Below are 27316 nucleotides of genomic sequence, written 5' to 3'. Positions count from 1 at the left end.
ATAAAATAAATGTTATTTTATTTGCATTTACTCATATCCAATAAACTAAGATCCATGGTTAATTCATGTAACTTAAGCATATATGTGAGACATATAAGTGGATCATGCTTTAAGTAATAACCTAAATGGTCTGTTGTATAAGGATAAAGGAGGGATATCTTATCCTGGTGACACTATGGATACGACCCACTTTGTAGATATTTACAAGTGTTGTAAAGTGCTACTGATAACTTGTAAAAATACAAGTTATTTATGCCACCTTATCTAGATATTGCAGCCAAAAGTTAGTAATTATGCGCCAATTGTATGAAAATTAGCCTAGTATTGCAATAATTATAAATGCTTGCGATTACACCCACTAACACTGGAAGACAAGATGAACTTTACTCTGTTTTGCAGGAGACCAAGTCACCGCTTGCGCTCAAAGCTCACGAGAGACTAATCAACGCATCTCTGTCATATTGCGCCCGTCAATCAACAATGAAGAGACGAATACCGCAATGGCAGCGCAATGCGACAATTGATCCGAGAGTTGTGTTTCAACCGCATGCGGTAATAAAAACAAACATCGCATGTGAACCTATGATCGAAAGATGCAACTGAGCAATGCAAGAGCAGAGGATTGAGACACGTGTACAACTAACGGTTGTGCAGAATTGACAGTCTGATTGCATAACAGAAGGAATAATATCCCTCCATCTTCGGAATTACCATAACCATGAATTGGGACCACAAGGCTGGAATCAAAGATCTGCACCTATAAATACCTCATTGATTTCAGAGAAAAATATGCTACTTGATACAGGGCAAAGTGCTGCTAGATTGTAGAGAGAAGGCTGAGCTGAGTGCTTAAGAGAAGAAATTCGGAAAGAAGACGAGATAAGACCGAGAGGTGAATCTCAAATCCAACTTGCCAAACACCCGATTGGAAGCTCTGTGCAAAGATCCCTACTACCGGTAGAGCAAGCCTGAGAGGGAAGCTCTTCCTACCATCAAATCCATCCTATCCGGCAAGCAGATCTCCATCGAATTTGTGTCAAGACATTGGCACTATTTGTATCTGTTCTATCTCTCTTTCATTGTGTAATTCATGTTTTCTTTATCTCTTCATTCACACACCATGTATCAAACGCTTAGTAGAAATATTAAATGTTTCGATAAATTCTATTTACCATTTTCTGTCTATTTCCGTTCACCCACCAATCACTTTCTCCATGATATCTTCTTAATCCTCTGATGAGCAATATGAATCACTAAGAACTTAATTTGTATTAAAGATATAAAATACGTTTAGCTAAAGCATGCTAGATGACATCTTCACCTGTGAGAGCAGAAGTGAAGGTGTCATTCTGATCTATCAAGAGAAGGTCAGAAGAATGTGTTAACTAAAGCGAGTAGTACTTCCAGACATAGGAGAAACCTTGCGCTCATTACGTTAGTCTCTGTTTCACCACAGATATGTGGGAGCGCGGCTAATCACTAAGAGGTGTAAGCTAAGAGAAGAGCGGAACATTATTTGTACCTTCAATCCAATTCAGAACTTGCATTGTTTGTATTATTTTTCTTTCTCTTTCTATTCTATTCATAAGACTTTGTCGCCGCATCCCATGTCTTTGCATAACTTTCGCAGCCAGCCTTAATCCCATCATCTTGTACATGTAGTCTGTATCTTGTATCATCTAGTTTAGGTTTACTGTCTTTTTATGTTTTTATCGCATCTTTACTGCTTTCCTTTATTTTATTGCAATTTATATACTTGTACAAACACACTTTTAAAGATTGAAACCTGGTCACATGTATCATGAACATACTGCAATAACCTAAACCAGTCCTTGTGTTCGATCTCGGATCACACCGAGAAACTTGCGGTGGAATTACACTTGGTTCTATTGTAAGAAAACTTGTGACAACGCATGGCATACTAGATGAACATCCATAATTAACGCATAATTAGACGTAGTATCGCATCATTGTGAGCAATTTATATCATCCATCCAAACACGTTATAGCTAAAAATGGTCTGATCGTAACTATTCATGTACAAGTGTTCTAAAATCATGCTATAATTTAATGTTTACTGTAAATTTTGTATTCAATAATTAATGAAATTTGGACAATCCGCTTCCGCTCAAGGATCTCCTCATGTCGAGTTTCCTTCACTCACTACATCGAGGCTCCCTCAACACTTGAGGTGGACATGACCTACTAGATGAGCCAACTTCAACAACTCTTGTTGAGGTGTTTGGTTCTTCAACAACTCTTGTTGAAGATTCAGTATTTCTTTAGAAATTTCATTCAACACAATTTTTCTGCGGGGCTTGTGCTCCCTTATGTGGTTTTCTTCTAGAAAAGTATCGTTCGTCGACACAAACACCTTATTTTCCTTAGGGTCGAAGAAGTAACCACCTCTCATGCCTTTGAGGTAGCCTACAAATAGGTATAGTTTTGAATGAGGTTCCAATTTCTTCGGATTTTCATCAAGTACATGTGTTGGGCAACCCCAGATTCTAAAATGATGTAAACTAGATTTACGACCATTCCATAACTCCAAAGGTGTTATAAGTTACTCTTGGATGTAACACAATTCAAAATATATGTTGCAGTTTGTATTGTAAAACCTTAAAATGAGTTAGGTAAGTAAGCGTAACTCATCAGATCGAACCATGTCCAACAGGGTTCGATTTTTCCTTTCTAACATACCATTCTACTAAGGCGTACTAGGTGCTAAGAGTTGGGATACAATTCCATGCTCTATCAAATAGTTCTGGAATGTAAGATCCAAAAACTCTCCACCTCAATCAGATCGAAATGTCTTAATTGTTCTATTTAATGCATTTTCAACTTCAGCCTTCAAGGCATTACTCACACACTGGTAAAGAATTTTCTTCTAACTCATGTAGAAGTCCATTCTTCACCAAACTTTCAATCCTATTGAGATAGATGTGTCTTAATCTCAGATGCCAAAGTTGCACATTTTCTTTAGGAGAAATTCTAAGTCTTTTATTTTGAGTTACCGTAGTTTTTAAACATTTTAGTGTTATAAAGGGCTTTAGTTGCTAATGGTCTTAGCACATAAGATTGTTTTCTAACTTTGCTGAACAAATATTAACACCATTCTTTGAAATAGATATTTTTTTAAAGAGAAGTTAACACAATATGAATTTTTAACAAATACTTTACAGAAATTAAGTTCCCCTTCAAATCAGGAACTACATATACATTTTCTAGTAAAATATATTTATTTTGTAAATTCAGCTAGAGACCTCCCACTACCACAACTGAAACGACGTGCCCAGTTCAAACCTGCATCATCATCTTTTAAGCTTCCAGTTGCCGCTAGGAACTAATTTCCTAAAATGAAGAACAAACGTAGTTAGTGGCGTCTGAACCAATTATCCAGGATGAATCATCATTCTTCACTAAATAGGTTCCCAAAATAAGCAAATCATATTTACCTTGCTTGACCTTCTTCTTTCTACCAAATATTTGGGGTAGTTCCTCTTCCAATGTCTCTCCTGGTTGCAATGAAAACACATTCCCTTTACAACCTTGGCTTTCCTGCCCTTTTTGGGCAGCAGCTGATGGATTAGTTTTCCCCTTTCCACCTTTCTTCTTCTTCCACTTTTTGGTGCCAGAAGAAAAAGGCACAGACTTCGTCCCAGAGATTGAACCTCTGTGGAACTTCTTAGAGGATGAAGCAACATTTGCTTCACCCTTCTGTTCCTTGGTTTTCATCAAGGGCTGGAAGGTCTGTAGCTCGTTGAGCAAGGTGGTCAGGTTGTAGTCAATCCTGTTCATAACAACATTCATCTCCACCACCTTGGCTGTTTTCATCGACGATGGACCCATTCATCTCCACCACCCTGAAGTGGACCATCATGTTGAGAACATGTTCTCGAACATATGTCCCTTCTTACATACAGACATTGAAGATGTGTTTGAGAGTGTCGTGCCTAAGTTGTGTGGATGGTTGTTTGAACATTCCCCTCAGGGACTCCATAATCTCACAGGTCGTGATTATGGGCTCATGCTTCTTGGCCAAGACTTCAGAGAGACTTGCCAATATATACGCTCGAGCCTTCTCGTTTGCCTGTGTCCATCACTCGTATGCTTCTCAAACATTTCGAGTAGCATTTGGAGTTGGAATGGGAGGATAGTCATCCATTAGGACAAGACGGAGATCATCGATTATTAGGATTTTGTTGATCGTATTTTTCCAAGACGTGTAATTTTCACCTATTAATTTGTCAGTGACGAGTAAATTAAGCGTTGCAAAAATCATTGTGAATAAGTTTGCTGAAACCATACAAGTTATTTATATTAGTTTATTTGTATTAAACCACTTAGAAAAACCAATCAATTTTAGCAAAATATTTCAATGTACCCTATGTGATATCTATTTTGCAATGATGTTTTAGTGAGGCAGGACAAAAGCCACCGTAGGGTGATCAGGTGCCCATTCACTGGAATGAGACAATCTCAATCAATAAACAAAACAACTCCTTGTTACTGTAACTATCAATCACCATTGTTCGGTCCATAAATTGTTAAACTTGCTTAACATTTATTGTAAGTGTAATCTCTCATTTTAGATTCTAAAGTTCCACCCCAATGAGCCAACCATAGGAAAAAATCGAGGGACATAAAACTAAAGTAGCCCTATCCATTGTTGGAGTTTGAATAAAGCGTCATGCAAAAATGCTATCCGTAGGGGAACACTCAAGGTGCCACGAGGTTGTGCATGAAACTTTACTTCAAACTAATGAGAGATACCAAGGGATGTGTTGTCACACATTCTACTCCCACTTACTATAAACACTCTCTCCATTCACCTTGTTATTGATCTATGCAAACACCATCCATAGGAAGACACTCAAGGTGCCTTGAGACCGAATATAAATCTCACGGTGTGAACTTTTAGGGAGAAACGTTAAAAGGAAAAATGAAGTATCATATACCTCATTTTCCTCCCACTAAGCATTTTACCTAAGGTTAATTAACTTAGAAAAAATTAGGCTACTAATTTTAACTAAGTGATTATGTAATTTTCTAAAAAAACAATGCTTGCTTTGGATAGTTAAACAATTTTGATTAAGGTTTATTAAACACTTTTAAAAACTTTAATCAAATATTTCATTCTTGTAACAAGTCTATCTAATTCACCTTTCCAGGTAAGTTCCCAAGTAAGAGTGTTATGTTTCCGTCAACTTACATACCCCAGCCTAGACAAAACTAGCCTTAGATAAAAGGTCCCTTATAGATGCATTTGTTACAATGTTAATATTTTAACAACAACTAATTTAATCCTATTAAACCGATTAAAAGATTAAACTTAAATTTCTAATCTCATTAGAAAAGTGATCTTAAGTCTATATGAATTATATTTTAAAAAAATTTTAAAAGATGATTTTAACCTAAGGTTTGCATGCAATTCTGAATTATTGATTTTAATTTTTAAATTCATTTAATTATAACGATTATAAAAAAAATGAAACAAATTAAAACCAATCGACTGCATTGAATGACATACTTAATAAATTATAACAATTATGAATTACCTAAGGTCATGTCATACTTCATGACATTCCATTTTATTATTAACTATATATAACAATTATATGATAATGTAATGAATAATTAATAACATTCATCCATACATACTCAAAACTATATATTATAACATTTATAATATAAATGATGCATGATAATGTTATTAATGCATGCAAACATATAGTATAATACTTATATTATATGATGCATGAGCATGCTATATTAATTAAATCATGCAACTATATATATTATAAAACTTATAATATAAATGATGTATGAAATTAAATGCATAACCTATGGTGGGATTTTTACTATATGACATACATTATGACATATAATAATAAATATAAATCATACATCAAATGCATAGTTTAAAAAAATAATTATTGGACCGAGATTGGACACCTTAACAATTAATTAAATTAATATAACACTTATATTAATTTAATTAATTAAAAAAATTAACTATTATAAAATAATAGTCAACTGGTTCGAAACAAGTGAATCATATCTTAAATCGCTCGAACTGAACCGTCCACCAATGATCTCTCAGCAACGATCTCTTAGCAAACGCTATGCAATCTCTTAGCAAACACTAAGGGATCTCTTAGCAGTCGCTGAGCGATCTTAGCAAACGTTGAGCGATCTCTTCCTCATTATAACGATGCTTTGTTTTCCTTCCGAAACACACTAGGAACAGCACGAGCAACTCAAAACTTTAAATTTCAGACTCGATCGCAGGCAATAATGCCCAAAACAGGGGCCCTTACAAACTAACTTGTAAATTGAAAGCGATAAATCTAAAAAGTCCAATCCCAAAAAAATCCAATAATCGTAAATCATTTTCATTCACAAACATTCATCACATGAACATATACATAATGCTACCCACCAATTTTGTAAAATTAAAATCTGGAACAATAAAAATTGGGGATCAAAACCGTGCTCTGGTACCAATTGAACCTTTGAAGGTCCTTGAACTGAAGTGTGGAGATCGGTCCAAAATTTATTTTCATATAATCAAAATTACAAAATAAAAAAATTATGCATAATTGATGACGGGAAATTAGATGTCAATTACTCGACAACTAAAATTTCGTGGACGCAATATGCGATGCATGTCTTAAGGTATGCGTTGATTATCATGCGTCGATGGTTATGCGTTGGAATGACTATGCGTTAATAAATGTATGCGATGACCATGTATCCTGTCCCAAGTTTTCTTGCGCTCACGCCAAGTATAACGTGAACACAAGTTTCTCGAGTGATCCAAGGTCGAACTCAGGGACTTGTAGCTGGATGAATATGGTAATGTGCATGCGGCGGTTTAATAAAAGAATGGATGGGAGATTGCTAAGCTAACACTACTCCTACTTCTAGCTAACAGACAAAGCAATGAGAATATGAAAGAAAGTTAGATACACGACAACTCATGACATGAAATAAATGAATGGGAAAATAGATAAAATGTGGAGATGTCTTCAATGCAATACTTAAGAGTGACCGCAAGGGCAACCTTAGTCAACGCAAGCCATGCGATCATGCTACACACACTTGAGCCTAACTTTAGGATGTATGCGATGGATATGCGAAAGTACTGAGAAGCCTATGTCAGCCTAAACCCTTATAACCCACTCACGTGCTTTCGCCGCATGAGCGTGATGGCCGTATATCACAACCATATCCTATTTCTTGGACGCAATATCCTATCCGTAGGGTGCATATGCTATGTGATAACAAATGGAACTTATTCCTAAGTCTCCATTCTTGTTTATGCAAACCTAATCTAGCTCTTTTGAGCATCAATTCTAACCTAGCTCTCTCAAGTCAGGTTCTTTCTTTAGACTCTCTCCCGAATAGCTCTAAAGGTGCAATGGACGCATACATAAGACAAGGTAACCGCATGAACTTGGCTAACGTAAGATTATTCCTATCCCTAGTGAATACTTCCTTACATTGCTTAATGCGACCAGCCACTTACCCTCCCGGGCAATTAGTTGTTATTGACTCTACTCATGGACAAGCGTGCTACAGCTTCACACTAAGCAAATAAGATTTTCTCACACACTCACACAACACACACCTTCTGGTGGTTTGCTACATGCTTCATATCCCTAATCCACATGATTAAGTATGCAATACTCTAGCAATCTCACTAAGTGATGCAATGAAGTTATGGATGTTAAGTAAAAAAAGGTGGAGATGGAATCGAAGGAAATACAGAAATGCATTGAACACATAATGTATTAATTCCTTAATCACAAAATGTAATACAATACAATATAAGAAACGAAGAGAAAATGAAATGACCAGCTGGAAGCAAAGACTTGCTTCTAGCGGATGTGCGTCAAGGCTGCCGGTGGTGCCATGGATGGGTGGTGGAGCTGACTCTCCCGAGATCTAGCTCCGGTCGAAGGCTCCGGTCGTCACTTGGAATGGATGAAGGAGGTGAAGAACTCTCAAGCTTCTTCTCATGCATTTGTCTGGATCGCAGGGAAAACCCTAGGTTGCAAGGGTAATCCCCGGACAAGTTGGAATTCTGCTCATCGTCTTCTTTATATAGAGCTTGGATTGCCGACAGCATTAATGGACTGCTCTGATTCTGACATTCGTAGTGCGTTAGTCCTTTCTGAATCTCTGCTGCCAACGGCATGGTAGGTGAAATGTCAACATCCTCTTTTGCTTTTCCTAAGGTAGATGCGTTGATGCATTCATTCCACCAACCTTGCGTTGATCCCTTTATCATGCATTATCGTGTAGTCGCAATCATTCAGTGATCGCATTCATTTAATACCGCAACTTCTACACAATACTGCAATCGCTTGATGAGCATAATAACGCATAACAATCGGTTAGCTGAGATTCTTAATACTAAATTCCGCAAGCTCAATTTCTTATGAATACCTAACATAATTTCTGCATATTCTACAACTGTCCTCATAATTCTAAATAAAAGGCCTAAGATAACATGCATTTCTGCATGTCATCACACCCCAAAACTTAGAATCATGCTTGTCCTCTAGCATGCGTTATACTCAAGAAATTCTAACTCACCTTCTCGTTATCCTTTGCGATGACCAGCTTCTCATAATATAATTTACATACACCTCTAACCATCGTCGCAATGCTCTCCTCCACTTTGGTTGCTTCTTCAAAAAGATCTTTTCTAAGTTTAGATCCGGTAAGCCTTTGCTCAAAAACTTTTTATTCATTCACCGTAACTTTGCGTTTAGCTTTTGAGAATGCGTTCGTCAAAACAATTCAAAAATTTGCAATGACTTATTCAAATGCGGTATTGAACCTAGTTACGTTCTTCGTTTTGGCTTATCCCCAGTGTGTCATCCGATCATCCAACTTCGGTTGCATTCCATATTCAACTCAACTCTTGTTTTGCTTGCCTTGGCTTGCGCCGGACAGAGGAGTTGCGCTTATGCGTTGATCCTGGTGACTTGCTTTCGTTTTGGCTTACCCCTACGTGTGTCATGCGAAAATCCAACTATGGGTAAGTGCCTTTCACAACTTAACTCTTATCAACATGGGTTTCTCCATTGCATTGACAGTGGAGTTATTATTCTCCAAAATTCTCTTCGCTTTTTTTTTAATGATCGTAATGCAATGAACGCAATTCTCCAAGACCACTGCCACCCCCAAACTTAGAGGTTGGCAACGTTCTCACCGCAAAGCTAAAAGAAAAATCAATAGGAATGCGGTAATAAATTACCCAACATGCACCTCTCCCCCAACTTAAAGTAATACATTGTCCCCAATGTATCTCAAAAATAGCTAAAAAAAAAAAGAAAAAAGAAAAAGTTCAAGGGAACAGAAAACCTCCCCTAAAAACATAGTCGCGGATGGGATGATGGTGGTAGTAGGATCGCCTCTCAAAAAGATGCTCCTCTTCTCTAAGTCACCCTTACAAAACAAAAACAAAAAGAAAGCTAATCTAGAAAACAAATAAAGAAAGCAGAAAATTTTTATCACCTGGCTCCCTCCAGGAAGGGAATTGCTAACGTCGATTGCTCGATGTGACCTGTCCCCCATCAAGGCATAAAGAAATTCTCGTATTTCTCTGGTCCCTTCTTAGATGAGTCGATATATCTCGGTAAGGCTAAGGATCTTCATCTTTTGAAGAGAACCAGACAAGTCGAAGTTGGTATATTTCGTATTAGTAAAAAAAGGTAAAAAGAAATAATCAAAAGATTCAAGAACTGACTCTTCAGAAAATAAAGACTCTGATTCAACTGACTCTTAAGAACAAGAAGAACAAAACTAAAAAATATACAATATACCAGCCAGTAGAACAGGGCGAGGTTTTTTAGCCTCTTACTCTATCACTTGGAAATCGATGGGTTTAGGCTCAGATTCTCCATAGTTCTCACAAACTGGTCCTAAACATGGCATGCTATCCTCCAACTTATCCTCAATGTTGACATAAATTACCTCATCGCTGCATGCCTCAGTGATGTCATAAGATGTGTGTAACAGGGGTTCCCATCCTCTCTCAATTAAATCAGAAGGTTGAATGACTGAGTCTCTCAAACTTTGAAGATTAGCTCCAATCTCAGTTGGAAAACTAAAGCTCTCTTGGAGGTCCCGGATTTCCTGCTAAAAAATAATATTGTTAATAGCAAGTTGTCTAATCACATCTTCTAGTGACATATTTAAGTCGGCGGTGTGAGCATGCATTGTCATGTCGAATGTGGCAAGGTGTGAATCATAGTGGAACTGGTCCCATACTAGGTTTCCATAGCCATAAGAATCCTCCCATCTAGGCCAATGAAAATCATTATCCACATAACTAGGATACCCTCCCATGGAGTAGTCTTGTGGCATAGGGCTCCATTGCAAACTTGGGCATGCTTGCTCAGGGTGATCAATCCTACATGCTTGCACCTATAGGTTACCTACAACCAACTGACTAACCAAAGAAGTTAACTTAGCAAGTTGACCTCGGAAGTCACGAACCTCGTCACTAAGTCGAGATGCTCCACTCGATTGTTCTCATCCTTGTTGATGATATCTGTCTATGCTTAAAACACTAACACAAAAATGAAAACAAATCAAAAGAAAAAAAAATACTCTAAATAGAAATTTAACTAACGAAACATCATGGCTTCCCCGACAATGACGCCATTTTAAACTTACATCGTTAATAAGCTTCAAACTTGATCAAAAGAAAATTTGTATATACCGAACTACCTCTATTACTACTGAAACGTAGCATCAGTGATAAGTCTGAGTCATTCTGCAGGGAAGTGCGATTTGTTTCGTTAAGTTAATTTTCTAACTAGAGCGGTGAATGGGGGGGTTTTGTGTGAAAAAGATAAGTGCGTGAAATTAAAATAAAATGGAGAAATGTAATCTAGAATGTGAGTCTATCTAATTTCTAGAGCAAGAAAGAGTTTTCTATGACATTAGGAGTCAATTAATTACACTGAATCTATCAACCCCTCAACCTATTAGAAAATCTAATAGCCCAATTAACCAAATTAACCCTAATTCAATTATTAACTCTTCCTTCTTAGTGACATACAAGTTAAAATTGAATTGCATTATGAAAGGTTTCAATTGTTGAGACATGCTACAAGCCAGAAACGCTATATCTTTTAACATGATTTATTTGAAAAGATTATATTAAGGCATACATGCATTTGGTCAGAAAAAGTCTAGACCTTACACATGCGATCCTAATATGCGCAACTAAATCAATCAATATATGCATAGGCTAAGATGATTTTACAAACAAGAATTTCAATCAAGTAATTTGTCAGATCAATTTATAAAAATTCCATTAAGATTCAATCAGATCATCCTAAAGAGTTCACAACAATTTAGTTCAATTAATTAGAAAACCTTCAAGAAAATAAACATAGGGCTCTTGCTCAAAAGAAATTAGATAGGAGTTACCTCTTAATTCATAGATAAATTTGAGATTCACATCCAATCTGTAGATTACAACCCAAAATAAAAATAAATAAATAAACTAACATAAAGATACTAGAATCTAAAGGGAAAGGAAGAAGATTGAAGTTCAACTTCGACCTCCATCAGTTCAGCCCCTAAAATTCAGCATATTTTGACCTAAAGACGAACGGAGGTATTTATAGAAATCTTCGCAATGTTGCAATGCTAAAAACAACATTGCAACGCTCGACAGAAAAGCCATAAGCATAAGGAAAAACGTTGCAACACTGGCATTGCTACCAACTCGAAGCGCTGCAATGCTAGGAGTAGCATTGCAATGCTCTCTGCACACCAGGCTACTGCCTTTCAGCATCAGGCAAGCAGTGGGGCTTCGTATAAAGTGAGCGTTGCGAAGCTGAAGTAGAGAATTTTGATCTTTTTGACTCATTTGAAGTTCGGATGCTCAAATCAACTCCAAATTACTCTAAATTAACCCCGTTCTTCACCAAATTGCCAATTCTACCTCTTGATTGCTTGATACCTACAAAATAGAAAAATAAACACATAAAATTCAATAACAAGCCTGAATTAAGCTAGGAATAATAGCTCATTTTTAGAGCTATCACCCAACGTTGGGGAATGAGTGAATTCCTTTTTATGTAATTGTGTTTCTAACTTCTTAATCAGATGAATTTTCAAAATGGTAGGCTTGTTGAGTCGGTCCCCTAGCTATTCTCACCCATACAAATCAAAGGACCGCCTTCATAGGCAAGAGTTCACAACTCACTCAGGATTCATGTCATGTTACCGATGGTCATCCTGGTGAAATGTAAGTCTCTATCATGAACGGCGCTATATAATGAGACTAAACATTTTGTGGTCCGGTCTTATACAAACTCCTTTCTATAAAATATCCCCGCTCACATGTCTCCACATGAATGATCAGGATCAGATCATTTGTAGCACTTTACAACAAATGTAACTCTACAAAGCAGGCCATACTCGTAGTGTCACCAGGATAAGATATCTATCCCTATCTATATACTACAGACCATTTAGGTTATCACTTAAACATGATCTACCCGTATGTCTCTACATACATGTTTAAGCTACAAGATAACCTTGAATGTTAGTTTATTGGTTTGTGGTTAATGCAACTCAGATTGAAATAAAATATCATATATTTTATTAAATAAATAAGATGTTTGTATAATAAAATTGCAAACTATAGGATCCTACGAAATTTAGGGCACCAACCCCAACAAGAACTTTAAGGTGTAGGATCGTTATGACATAGAGGTGAATAGGGTTTATTTAAATTAATTATTTTTTTTTAAGTGGACTCAATTAAGTAAATTAGTACACTCTTAGGAAATAAGTAATTTAAACAAGAATTTATACAAATACATACACTTCAAAAATATCATCATAAGCAAATTGGAAAAAAAAAAATGTAGCAATTAATTCTATACAATGAAATCTATTAACAAATTAATTACAAAATTAAATAGGAGAGATATAGAAATTAACATCGGTAATTTTATAGTGGTTCTACACAATCCAACCTACATCCACTTCCTAAGCTCTTCTTAGATATGTAACTATGGCTTAGAGTCGAACCGCTATAATGTTTCTTTTTCGGACGCAAGAACAAACTCGATTCTTTCCATGTTTGAGAATCAAACCGTTGTAACACTCTTATTATGAGTTCCTTTTACAATAGATTTAGAAATGAAGAATAAGATGAGAAAAACATTCCTAAAAAGTAGATTTATAGATTTGAGCACTCATCAATAATCCTCACAATACAATAATTCTTTGAAAAATAAGATGAAAAGAAAAAAAAAATTAAGGGGGCCTTTGGATTGAGAGAATTGGGATGGGTAAAAGATATATGATGGAGTAAACATAAATACAACGGAATAAATCATAATCAACAAGTACTCTAATTATACTTCATTTGAGTTTAAAAGCATGTATGAAAACAATTTCAAGGAAGAGGGTTTCAAGAACACAATACCTTTATTGAATCTCTACAATTCCAGCTCCTCTCCATGAACTGGATCTCCAAATCACCAGTAGACTACCACAATGATATTTTCTACTATCCTCTAACTTGGATTGAGAGGTGGAATCTCTTATTGAGGTCAATTCGGAGAAGGGAGAAGAAGGTTTGATAGAGAGTGGAGAATTCCAGAAAATTCAGTTGAATGAAATTCTAAATTTTGAAGCTTTTTTTTAGCTAATTCATCCAAGTATTACTTGACATTGCTCATGACAGTAACACCACGAATTTTGTTTTTATTATTTATGTAATTCAATAATTTTTATTAATTGAGGGCATTTTTGAAATTTTAGATATTTAAGTGTAATTGCGGGAATGTAAATCATTTAAGTGGAAATTAATATTGGAAATTAATTCCGGAGTTTAGTGTTGGAAATCAAAGGCAAGAATTGTTGTTTTAAAAATGGAGAGGAAGAGAATGGAAAAAAAAAAAGGAAAAAAATAATAATAAAGCGGAATAGAAGGGTCCTTTTCTTTTTCTTTTTTTTCTTTCCCTTTCCTCTATTTTTCTTCCTCACGCCGCCAACAACCCCCTCCCTCAAAATTTTTCCTCCCCGCCGTCAAACCTTAAGCAGCCTCCAGTCGTTCGTCCGCCGATTTTTCGTCGCGCCCTACAAGACAAGCCAAGTCGACCGTTCGCTGTTCGATCGAGCCCAACACCCACGACCCGCTACCCCTGATCCACGAGCAGTGCATGCCACAAGCCGCCCCATCCGTCGATTTGCGCTCCAGTTGCGTCGCGCGTCTGCCGCCCCTCCATCGCTCCAACCACGCCGCTTTAGCCGGCGCTTCACGTTCTCTCTAACTGTAGACCTGCGCAACCGGAAACCCAGCCGCCGTCCGTGTTTCCCCACGTCACTGCCGCTAGTCCAACCGACGGCTTCTCAAATCTACTGGCACCCATCAGTTTTTGCCAATAGGCCACTGTCGCGTGGGTTTTCCTCGGAATTTTGGATATAGGTAAGATTTACTTTATGAAGTTTTGGGTAAAAGATGGGATACACATTATGTTTGGAATGAAATCTAATTTATCTAAATTATACTTTTGGCTTTAGATTTGAGTCTGGGAAACTGTTGAAGCAGCCGTCCAGCGGGTTCGAGTTCGTTTCCAACAAGAAATTTGGTAACATTTATGGTTCTTGAGGTTGATCTTCGGACACCCACTAATGATTGGATTAAGTAATGACTTAACTACTGTATTTCAAAGGTTTAAGGTCGTTGTCCATCAAAATTAGAGGTTATTTTTCTTTGTTGATTTTATTAGAGATTTTGGAGCCAAAGTTTGGAAGTGACCGTCGATCAAGCCACACTTTAGGTAAATCATTGTTGGGGTTCATGGTACGAATTGATGGGTGGAATTAGGCCTTAGTGTGAATTAAATCTTAGGTTTATGTTGTAGGTTTAATTTGAGTTTCATTATCGAGTAGTTGCTTGGAAGTAAATATTTGGACTTACGATTTGAGGTAAGTAATCTTACTACTGGAACTGCCCACTGACCAGGCACTAGATATATGCTAGCATGATAGATGAATATTATGACAAAATGATAGCATGATAGACGGATAGTATAGTATGACCAATATATGTTCTTTTATGAAAATCCGAAAGATTTATTTATGCACGTAGATACTTGCATGCTAATATGAGATGATACTTGATTCACTGAGTTTGTATTTGATATGGGCTATTGAGGCATATATGCATATTGTAGACCCATGATGTTGAGGTGTATATGTATGTTGTAGAATCATGTTGTGATACTTGTGATGTTGAGACTGTGATAGTGTCTTTACTGATTAGCTAGATGCCCACCAGATGTTGTGTTTCCTTCGGGATTTACCAGAGATTGAATTTCCTTCGGGATTCACCAAGAGGGGTTGTGTTTCCTTCGAGATTCACCAGGGGTTGTGTTTTCTTCGAGACTCACCAGGGGTTGTGTTTCCTTCGGGACTCACCAGGGATTGTGTTTCCAACGAGACTCACCAGGGGTTGTGTTTCCTTTGGGACTCACTAGGGGTTGTGTTTCCTTTGGGACTCACCAGGGGTTGTGTTTCCTTCGGGATTCACCAGAGGTTATGTTTCCTTCGGGATCCAGAGGTTGTGGGTTCTATGGGACTTACTAGAGGTTGTGGTCATACTTAACTAAAGTATGATAGAAATCAGTTTTTCTTGTATGTATGAGTCCCATGAGGACTAGAGCAGTTTATATGCTAGCCTGGCCCCAGTAGTGTGGTTACTTACTGAGTATTTTATACTCATTCTTTCTCATATTGTTGTTTCAGGTAAAGGCAGAGATGCATCGGCGATTGATAAGCGGAATTCGTGATCGAGCCACTGGGACCAGTTTTATGTTCCGCTCATGAGATTTAGATTTCTTTTCATGTTTTTTTAACTTTCAGTTTTGATGTTTGAAACTGACTATTAAAAATTGTTTTTTAGACTTATTTATTATCATTTATGATTTATGGGTACCCTGTTTTTTTTTTTTTAATATTTGAATTTAATGAAGGACTTTTGAACTTATCTTATTTATTTAGTATTTATTTCACCATAAAAGAGTGTCGTTTTAAGTTCTATGCATGCATGTATTTAGTAATGGCCTAACCTGAGTCTTTGAGTGTCGGGTCGTTACAGTTGGTATCAGAGCCCAGTTGTGGGTTTTGTAGACTGACTTACTACATAAGTCTAGGTAGTCCCTGTGGCTCAGTAACAGATTCCTCATCATCGCCAGGTATGTCTTACTAATGAAAGTTTTCAGTGGATATATAAGATTAGTGATGTAATGTTTTAATAGCATGATTTCTGAGAAAGACCCAGAGGTAAAAAACTAATTGACGAGTTCATGATAGGACATGGCACCTAAACCTAGAGCAAGAAAGACTATTATAGGAGGGGTGCAGGAAGAGGGAGCTGAGAGTAGCCAGATTGTCCCAACAGCTCCAAATCCACCTATGACCCAAGTCGATGAGAAGGCAATGGAAGCCAGAATTAGTGAAGCCATTGCATCCTCACTAAAGCAGAGATGTGGTTTTCATCTATCGAGATGATTTTCCGTTTTATAAGGTTCCCAGAAGAGCACAAACTCCAATGTGCAGTTTTCATGTTGACTGGCAACGTAGAAATATGGTGGCGTTCAGCAGAGAAAATGATTGATACTGGTGGGGAACTTGCAACCAGGGAGTAATTCAAGGAGCATTTTTATGAGAAGTATTTTTCGGCCAACACCCGGTACAACAAGCAAGCAGAATTCTTGAACTGAAGAAAATGAGTAATGTCGGAGGAATATGAGCAGGAATTTGATAAGTTGTCCTACTTTTCTCCTAAACTAGTAGCCACCGAGGCAGCGAGGACAGAGAGATTCATCCAGGGTCTGAGGAGCGGACTGCGAGGTATGGTACATGTCTTGGACCTCAAGACGTATGTCGTGGAACTGCGGGCCACTGTGAGGATTAATGCTGATTCCCAGGCGGAAGAAGAGTACATGAGGTCGCTTAGGGTTGGGACCTCTACAGGTCAGAAAGGAAGGCTGAGCCTAGGGCTCCTGAGCATCAGCAGAGGAACCAGAACACAGTGAATGCTCCACGTCAGTGGGGACAGCAGGGCTCCCAAGTTGTGACTGTCAAGGAGGGATAGGCCAATCTGTACTACTTGTGATAAGTGACACTGGGGACATTGCCTAGCCAGCTCTGGGTTTGTTTCGATGTGGCCAGTAAGGGGCCATATGTCAGAGATACTGCCCTAAGGAGGAATGTGCCTAATTCGGGGCCCAGCCAGCGTAAGCTCATTCAGGAGGCTCGAGTCGTCAGCAGCAGCAGGGTAGGGTGTTTTCTACCAACTCAGCATGAGGCCGAAAAGTCAGGCCACAGTGCTGACAGATAACGTTCCCATTGTGGGGGGACACCATGCTTTAGGTTTGTTTGACTCTGGCTCTTCGCACTCATGTTATATTTTCCCGTATTTGTAAGGCATGCCATGTTAGAGTCAGAAAAAACCTTTTGCCTTTGAATTGTCTAATTTTCCACTCATTCAAGAGAGATCATGGTTAGCTACAAAAAAAAGATGAAAAGCGATGATTCAAGTTAGAGATAGCAAAATCAGACATTAGGATCGTGACCCTTTTGATTAATTTTAGATTATGCGTTGAGTTTTTGGTGTTTGATATTAGCATGTGATGTGTTGTGCCTAATTCATGCTCAGCATTAGATTGTCCCATAAGGAGGTTCATCTGTTAACCCCCTCCCCCCGCCCCCCCCCCCCCACCCCCCCCTATAGAAAGCCAGTTTTAAGTTTAAAGAGGTTGAGACCGTGGTCCTACCTAACGTGATTTCCGCATTAAAGGCCAGTAGACTGTTTGACCAAGGAGCCTAAGGCTTTATGGCCAGTGTGGTTGACACAAGAGAGGCTAAAGTCACCTTGACTTCAGAGCCAGTAGTGAGAGATTTTCCAGACGTTTTTCCAGAGGATCATTTTGGACTGCCCTCGCAACGAGAGATAGATTTTGCTATTGGATTTTTCTATTGAGTTAGAGCCAGGCACAACCCCTATTTCGAAGACTTCATACAGGATGGCACCAGCAGAGTTGAGGGAACTGAAGGTCTAATTGCAGGAGTTGTTGGACAAGGATTTCATATACCCTAGTGTGTCACCATGGGGTGCACCCATTTTGTTTGTGAAAAAGAAGGATGGATCGTTACGTCTGTGCATTGATTACAGAGAGCTGAACAAGGTGACCGTCAAGAACTAGTATCCCCTTCCCAGGATTGATGACTTGTTCAACCAGTTGCAGGGAGCTACAGTGTTCTCAAAGATTGATATCCAGTCAGGATACCATCAACTAAGAATAAAGGACAGTGACATACCCAAGACAGCTTTTCGCTCGAGATATGGGCATTATGAGTTCATAATGATGTCGTTCGGTTTAACGAATGCCCCAATAGTGTTCATGGATCTGATGAATAGGGTGTTCAAGGAATTCTTCGACACCTTTATGATTGTTTTTATTGATGACATCTTGGTTTATTCCAAGACAGAGGCCGAACATGAGGAGCATTTGCGGAAAGTTTTGGAGACGTTGAGGGCCAATAAGTTGTATGCTAAGTTTTCTAAATGTGAGTTTTGGTTGAGGCAAGTGTCCTTTCTAGGGCATGTAGTATCGAAGGAATATGTCTCTACCGATCCTACAAAGATTGAGGCAATTACGAGTTGGGCTCGTCCAACCACAGTTGGTGAGGTGCGCAGTTTCCTAGGGTTAGCAGGCTATTATAGATGATTTGTAAAGAATTTCTCTTACATAGTCGCCCCATTGACTCAGTTGACCTGGAAGGGAGCCCCTTTCGTTTGGAATGAGGCTTGTGANCGCCCCATTGACTCAGTTGACCTGGAAGGGAGCCCCTTTCGTTTGGAATGAGGCTTGTGAGAACAGTTTCCAAGATTTCAAGCAGAGGTTGGTTTCAGCCCCAGTTCTATTAATACCAGATGGATTAGGTGGTTTTTTCATTTACAGTGATGCGTCCAAGAAGGGGTTCGGATGCGTACTGATGCAAAAGGGAAAAGTAGTTACTTACAATTCACGTCAGTTAAAGACAGAATTATCCCACACACGACTTGGAATTAACAGCAGTGGTTTTCGCTCTCAGGATCTGGAGGCACTATTTATATAGAGAGAAGATACAGATCTTCACCAACCACAAGAGTTTAAAGTACTTTTTCACTCAAAAGAAGTTGAACATGAGGCAAATAAGGTGGTTAGAGCTAGTGAAGAATTATGACTGCGAAATTTTATACCACCAATGGTAAATGCCCTAAGTAGAAAGGTGGCTTATTTAGCAGCCCTCATTACTAGACAGACTCATTTGTGTAAGGAGTTAGAGTGGGCAGAAATTGCAGTGGTAGTGAGGAAGGTCACGACACAGTTAGCGCAGTTTTCAGTGCGACCGAGTCTAAGGTAGAGAATTATTTATGTGCAGTGTTGTGACCCTTATTTGGAGGAGAGAGTTCATAGGGTAGAGTCAAGCCATGATGGCAAATTCTCTGTATCAGCGAAGGGTGGTCTTCTATATCAGGGAAGTTTGTGCGTGCCAGCAGATAATGATATTAAGAATGAGTAGTTGTCAGAGGCTCACAATTCCTTATTTTTGATTCATCCTGATAGCACCAAGATGTACCAAGACTTGAAACATTATTACTGGTGGAATCATATGAAAAGAGAGATTGTGGAGTTCGTCAGCAAGTGTTTGGTGTGCCAATAGGTGAAAGACTCGAGGCAGAAGCCAGCAGGCTTGTTACAGCCATTGAGGGTGCCAGAATGGAAGTGGTAGCATGCGTCTATGGACTTCATCGTGGGGTTGCCATGGATAGTCAAAGGTTTCACTGTAATTTGGGTTGTTGGTAAACAGACTTACAAAATTAGCACATTTCATACCTGGAAAGTCCACCTTATCAGTAAATAAGTGGACACAGATATACATGAAGAAGGTGGTGAGATTGCATTGAGTGCCTGTGTTTATTGTGTCAGACAGAGACCCTCGTTTCACATCTAACTTCATGAAAAGTCTTCAGGCAGCTTTGGGGACCCGGTTGGATTTAAGTACAGCTGTTCACCCACAGACTGATGGGCAGACAGAGCGATTGAATCAGATATTGGAAGACATGTTGCGTGCCTGTGCCATAGAGTTTTCAGGAAGTTGGGATGTTCACTTGCATTAAATGGAGTTTGCTTATAATAACAGCTACCAATCCACTATTAGGATGTCGCCATTTGAGGCCCTATATGGAAAGAGTTGCAAGTCTCATGTGTGTTGGGATGAGGTAGGAGAGAGGAAATTGTTAGGACTTGAACTAGTGCAGACCACGAATAAGGCAATACAGAAGATCAGGGCATGTATGCAAAGCCCAAAATGGCATAACCAAATGATTGTTTAGCCAATGATGGATTTCGCGCCACGGAATGGATCAAAGAACTGAACAGCTCAGAGCAAACATAAGAGCTTATGTTGATGTGAGACGCAAAGACCTAGAATTTGAAACTGGTGTTAAGGTATTCTTAAAAGTAGCACTCATGAAAGATATTCTAAGGTTTGGCAGGAAAGAGAAGTTGAGTCCGTGGACCTTTCGAGGTCTTATAACGAGTTGGCCCCGTAGCTTACCATTTGCCATTGCTTCCAGCACTGTCTTCAGTTCACAATGTCTTCCATGTTTTGATGCTGAGAAAGTATGTAGCATACCCATCCCATGTAGTCAACTTTGAGCCCTTGCAGTTGAATGACAACTTAAGCTACGAGGAGAAACCTGTAGAGATTCTCGCTAGAGAGGTAAAGACATTAAAACCGTAGGGAGATTACATTTGTGAAATTGTGGCAGAATCACCAATTCAAGGAGACTACTTGGGATCGAGAGAATGACATGAAGGCCCAGTACCCGGATCTTTTTCAGGAATGAACTTTCGAGGACAAAAGTTCTTTAAGGAAGGAAGAATGTAATACCCCGAATTTTGTTTTATTATTTATGTAATTCAGTAATTTTTATTAATTGAGGGTATTTTTTAAATTTTTGGACATTTAAGTGTAATTGCTGGAATGTAAATCATTTAAGTGAAAATTAATATTGAAAATTAATTATGGAGTTTAGTGTTGGAAATCAAGGGCAAGAATTGTTTTTTTAAAAATGGAAAGGAAAAGAATGGGTAAAAAAAAAGGAAAAAAATAGTAATAATAATAAAGGGGAATAGGAAGGAAATAAAATAAAATAAATATATTTTATTTATTTCCTTTTCTTTTTCTTTCATTTTTCTTTTTCCTTTTTTTCCCCTTCCTCTCGTCTTCTTCCTCACGCCGCCGACACCCCCCTCCCTCAAAATTTTTCCTCCCTACCGTCAAGCTCTAACCAGCCTCCAGCCGTCCGTCCGTCAATTTTTCGCCGCGCCCTGCAAGACCAACCAAGTCAACCATTCGCCATTCGATCAAGCCCAACATCCACGAGCTGCCACCCCCGATCCACAAGCAGTGCGTGCCGCTAGCCACCCCAGCCGTCGATTTGTGTTCCAGTTGTGTCGCGTGTCTGCCGCCCCTCCGCCACTCCAACCGCGCCGCTTTAGCCGGCGCTTCATGTTCTTTCCAACTGTAGACCCGCGCAACCAGAAACCCAGTTGTCGTCCATGTTTCCCCACACCGCTACCGCTAGTCCAATCGACGGGTTCTCAAATCTGCTGGCACCCATCAGTTTTTAACAGTAGGCCACTGTCATGTGGGTTTTCGTCGGAATCTTAGATATAGGTAAGATCTACTTTATGAAGTTTTGGGTAAAAGATGGGATACACATTATGTTTGGAATGAAATCTAATTTATCTAAATTATACTTTTGGCTTTCGATTTGAGTCTGGGAAACTGTTGAAGCGGCCGTCAAGCGGGTTCGAGTTCATTGCCAACAAGAAATTTGGTAACATTTATGGTTCTTGAGGTTGATCTTCGAACACCCACTAATGATTGGATTAAGTAATGACTTAACTATTGTATTTCGAAGGTTTAAGGTCGTTGTCCATCAGAATTAGAGGTTGTTTTTCTTTGTTGATTTTATTGGAGATTTAGGAAGCCAAAGTCTGGAAGTGACCGTCGATCAAGCCACACTTTAGGTAAATCATTTTTGGGGTTCATGGTACGAATTGATGGGTGGAATTAGGCCTTAGTGTGAATTAAATCTTAGGTTTATGTTGTAGGTTTAATTTGTGTTTCATTATCGAGTAGTTGCTTGGAAGTAAATATTTAGACTTACGATTTGTGGTAAGTAATCTTACTACTGGAACTGCCCACGGGCCAGACACTAGATATATGCTAGCATGATAGATGAATATTATGACAAAACGATAGCATGATAGACGAATAGTATAGTATGACCAATATATGTTCTTGTATGAAAATCCGAAAGATTTATTTATACACGTAGATACTTGCATGCTAATATGAGATGATACTTGATTCACTGATGTTGTATTTGATATGGGCTATTGAGGCATATATGCATGTTGTAGAGCCATGATGTTGAGGTATATATGTATGTTGTAGAACCATGTTGTGATACTTGTGATGTTGAGACTGTGATAGTGTCTTTACTGATTAGTTAAATGTCCATTAGATGTTGTATTTCCTTCGAGATTCACCAGAGATTGTGTTTCCTTCGGGATTCACCCAGAGGGGTTGTGTTTCCTTTAGGATTCACCAAGGGTTGTGTTTCCTTCAAGATTCACTAGGGGTTGTGTTTCCTTTGAGACTCACCAGGGGTTGTGTTTCCTTCGGGACTCACCAAGGTTTGTGTTTCCTTCGAGACTCACTAGGGGTTGTGTTTCCTTCGGGACTCACCAGGGGTTGTGTTTCCTTTGGGATTCACCAGAGGTTGTAGGTCCTACGAGACTTACTAGAGGTAGTGGGCATACTTAACTACAGTAGGATAGAAATAAGCTTTTCATGTATGTATGTGTCCCATGAGGACTAGAGCAGTTTATATGTTCCACCAAAGGTAGGTATCTAGAGGACATAGATGCGTAGCTTGATCCTAGCAGTGAGGTTACTTACTAAGTATTTTATACTCATCCCTTCTTATGTTGTTGTTTCAGGTAAAGGTAGAGATGCACCGGTGATTGACAAGCGGAGTTCTTGATCGAGCCACTCGGACCAGTTTTATGCTTCCGCTCATGAGAAATCTAACTTTCAGTTTTGATGTTTGAAACTTACTATTAAGAATTTTTTTTAGACTTATTTATTATCATTTATGATTTATGGGTACCCTATTGTTTGTTTTTAATATTTGAATTTAATGAAGGACTTTTGAACTTATCTTATTTATTTAGCATTTATTTCACCATAAAAGGGTGTCGTTTTAAGTTTCATGCATGCATGTATTTAGTAATGGCCTAACTTGAGTCCTAGAGGGTCAGGTCGTTACAAGGACACCTCAAAAAGCAATAGTCAAGTGGGATAGATGTTTAATTTAGGATTAACACACACAAATTTAAAATTGGAAAATTCCACTATCTTGGAATTTTCCAATTTCTAAATTTAAAAAAAAAAAAAAAAAAACTTTTTCATTTTCAATTTTCGTTAAATTTTCACCAAAATCAAATTTAGTTAAAAATTCAAATCTAAATTTTAATTTTACAAAATTGAAAATGTTTTATTTAAATAATAATTTAATATCAAATATTAAATTAATTAAACACCTATTTGATACATGGATCCTATTCATGTTAATATTTTAATCTCTCTGAATATGTTTAATTTTGATAAATATAAACGTTTAATTATATCAAATAAAATTAACCAAACCCTAAATTGAATTTGAACACTTCAAATTCAAAACCCTAATTTTGATTTTGAACGTTTCAAAACACTCAATTCACTAATCCAAGGAGTAATTTTACGAGCTAGTAAAGGGACCTTATGGACCTACAATCATGAACTCCAACGATTTGAGATTAATTGACTAAACTCTTTAAACCGAATTAATCAATATTCGTTAACTACCAAGACACACCACTATAGCTCGACAGTTGCATTCTCCTCACTATAGATATATTTTTGTCCACTTTAACCATAATCAGTAAGTCGACCTTTCACAGATTGTTCGTATTTACAGCTAGGTCAAAATTACATTTTACCCCTGTAAATACATTTTGCTCCTTAAGCTTCCACTAATCCTCTATTGAACAATTGGTTTATAGTCCAACTAATAAACCATATCTCTCTCGACCATGAGAGGGTGGGACCTATTTATTCAAAACCAGGAGTCAGTACTTAAGGGAATAACATATCTACTAACCCTAAATTGGATAGGAGTAGATTCCATCTTGTAGGACTATATCTCTAGTTATCTATCCGGTCTTATCCCCAAAATGGGAGGCTTATTGAGCAGTATTGTTGAACTACTCTTACCTATGCAGATCAAAGGATAATCTTGAATAAACAAGAGTTCATAGTTAGCTCAAAATTAAGATCGAGTTACCCCAGGTCATTGAATTTGAAATAGTTAGTTTTAATAGTAAACGATCATTATAAAGAAAAGTGACTATTTTGTGGTCCGGTCTAATGCAAACATCCTTTGCATAGGATGCCTCCGCTCACATGTCTCCACATGAATGATTTTGGGATCACATCATTTGTATCAGTATACAGAGTGGATCACACCAATAGTGTCACCAGGATGGCTATATACCAAATCTCGTCCATATACTTATAGACCATTTTGGCTATATACTAAAACTTGATCCACTTTTTGAAGAAAATCAGATTCTAAGATTTCCTTGAGCAGCGGAACAAGACTATTCCAAATTACAATCATAAATGAACAATACATTTACAGTCGACTTCAAACAAATGTTTATACAATTCATACAGAAATTACAGCATGAAAAATGCAAAGGAACAGAGAGTAAAACTCTACGCACATAGGCAGAAGCATCTCCACACTCCGTTGTGCGACCACTCGAACAATAGTGACCACGAACACTCGATCTACATGATCGCAACACTGCACGAACACAACACGAAAACTTCGTGCTCGTCCTCAACGATCTCCTCGGTCACGAACTCTTCTCACTCGTCCTCAACGATCGCCTCGGCCACGAACTTCTCAACAAGACGAACGACCTCCACAACACCACGAACGGCCTCCAGAAAACCTCGACGGTGTCGAGTTGAGTCTGACACCACCAACAAGGAGACTTTGGTATTCTCAGTGTGAGAATCCAGAGGGTGGGCTCTGTTCAGACTTGGTATGAGGCAGACGAAGGAGGAAACAACGATCGTGTACATGACCAAGCAAGTGGGAGATGGCAGAGACCTATCGTATAGGTCAATGCCCAATCGTTTAGATAAAGCTAAGCGATCGTTTAGCAAAAGCTATGCAATCTTTTAGTCTATTGTTTAGCTCGGTTTATCGTCTACAGACACTACACGATCGTTTACCTTGGGCCAACGATCGTCTAACAAAACTATGCGATCATTTAGTAAATACTGCACGATCGTTTAGCTCGTCACTGCACGATCGTTTAGCTCGCCCAGCCGTCGTTTAGTAAATCCAAATTTACTTGATGACTTCGTGAGTTTCTTTTGCGCGAAGAGAAAACACAAAAACCATTTCAATCGTTTTGTAAAAACCTCTTTTCAAAATAGGAAAACCATTTTCCTTTTAAATTCATGGTTACCATGATTCAATAACCACCTACTACTTTGGTATTTAAAAGAAAAAGAATTAATTATCCAATAATTAATATTATTATAAACATAAATAATAACCAACTTATCATACTATATTTATAACCTATAGTTTTAATATTTCATCTCATGAAACATATAAATCATAGTTCTTTTTCTATTCCATGGTACTTAATGTAAATTTGATTTACATCAATCCTCCACTAGATGTATCTCATACATCATACCGATTATATCATATATAATCAAAATACCTATTGTCAATTTGAACATTTCAAATCAACACCAAGAACTGATCCTTAACTGAATCCATTGAGCTACCAAGGGGACCTCATGTACCTGTAGCTCGAAGCTCCAATGGTACGTGCATAATTGACTAAACTCTTTAGTCACGGGATCCACCATCCATTAACTACCAGACACTCCACTAAAGATCGATAGCTAAACTCTCCTTACCATAGATATATTATGTGTCCATCTTAACCAATCAGCAGTGTGACAACCCTTCACAGATCGCTTGTAAGTACAGTTGGGCCAATAACCGTTATGCCCCTGTAGTTACATCTGTCTCCTTAATTACCACTGATCCCTCTAATGAACATAAGTCATAGTCCTACTATGACTGAGTCTTCTCTTCCAAAGAGAATATGTGGCCACTATGTTCAAGCCCCAGAATCAGCCCTTAAGGGAGCAATCTCTCTACTTATCCATGCTTTGGGAAAGGAGTAAATTTCATCTTGTGGATTGAGTTCCCAGCTTCCAGATCAGACAAGTCCCCAGAAAGGTAGGCATGTTGAGTTGGCAATCTGGCAACTCACACCCATACTAATCAAAGGACCGCCTTCAAAGGCAAGAATTCTCAAAACACTCAGGATTGAGGTCATGTCACCTATGGTCGTTTAGGTGAGATGTAAATCTCTAGTATCAACGACGTTATACAGAGAGTCTAGTCATCTTGTGGTCCAGATCTTATACAAACTCTTTGTATAGGACACCCCCGCTCCACGTCTCCACATGAATGGTCAGGATTTACCATCTATAGTAGTTTACAACACTTGCAAACCTCTACAAAGCGGGCCGTATCCGTAGTGTCATCAGGATCAGGTATCCCACCTTAATCTTTATACTACAGACCAATTTAGGTTATCACTTAAGGCATGATCCACTTGTATATCACATATACATGCTTAAGTTAACATAAGAAAACAAAAGGGCTTTGTTTATTGGATATGAGTAAATGCCAGAATTAAATAACACTTATTTTATTCATTAAACAATGTATATCTTTACAAAACAACGAGACTCCGAGAGAATTAGGACACCAATTCCAATACTTTTATGTTTTCACGTAAAGTTAAAGTATTCATATTATAGTCATGGATTCGTTTATTGGACTTTTATAACAGAATGCAATATCAATAACATTTTATTGAATGATCAACTCAATAATATTTTTATTAATAAATAGAATATGTTTCCAATATTTATGAACTGCGAGTTTTAGGACATTCCCAACAATATACATCCCCTTGTTTGATACAAAATTTAAAATTGTAGGCATGGGAATAGACGTGGGTTTTCTTGATGCCACTTTCTT

At 38.1% G+C, this 27316-nt stretch overlaps 1 long non-coding RNA gene across 1 annotated transcript; it reads left to right on the top strand.

Annotated features, from left to right (window-relative positions):
* Nucleotides 1–18896: 18896 nt before the first annotated feature.
* Nucleotides 18897–23304, top strand: LOC120085855. Its single transcript, XR_005484054.1, has 3 exons — nucleotides 18897–21952; nucleotides 22037–22145; nucleotides 23124–23304. It is a non-coding gene; the product is annotated as an uncharacterized LOC120085855 (long non-coding RNA).
* Nucleotides 23305–27316: the final 4012 nt, after the last annotated feature.

This window comes from Benincasa hispida, chromosome 9 (assembly GCF_009727055.1).
Source record: "Benincasa hispida cultivar B227 chromosome 9, ASM972705v1, whole genome shotgun sequence".
Classification (NCBI taxonomy): domain Eukaryota; kingdom Viridiplantae; phylum Streptophyta; class Magnoliopsida; order Cucurbitales; family Cucurbitaceae; genus Benincasa; species Benincasa hispida.
Note: the sequence above shows the minus strand (reverse complement) of the source record. Positions and strands in the feature narration are given on the sequence as shown.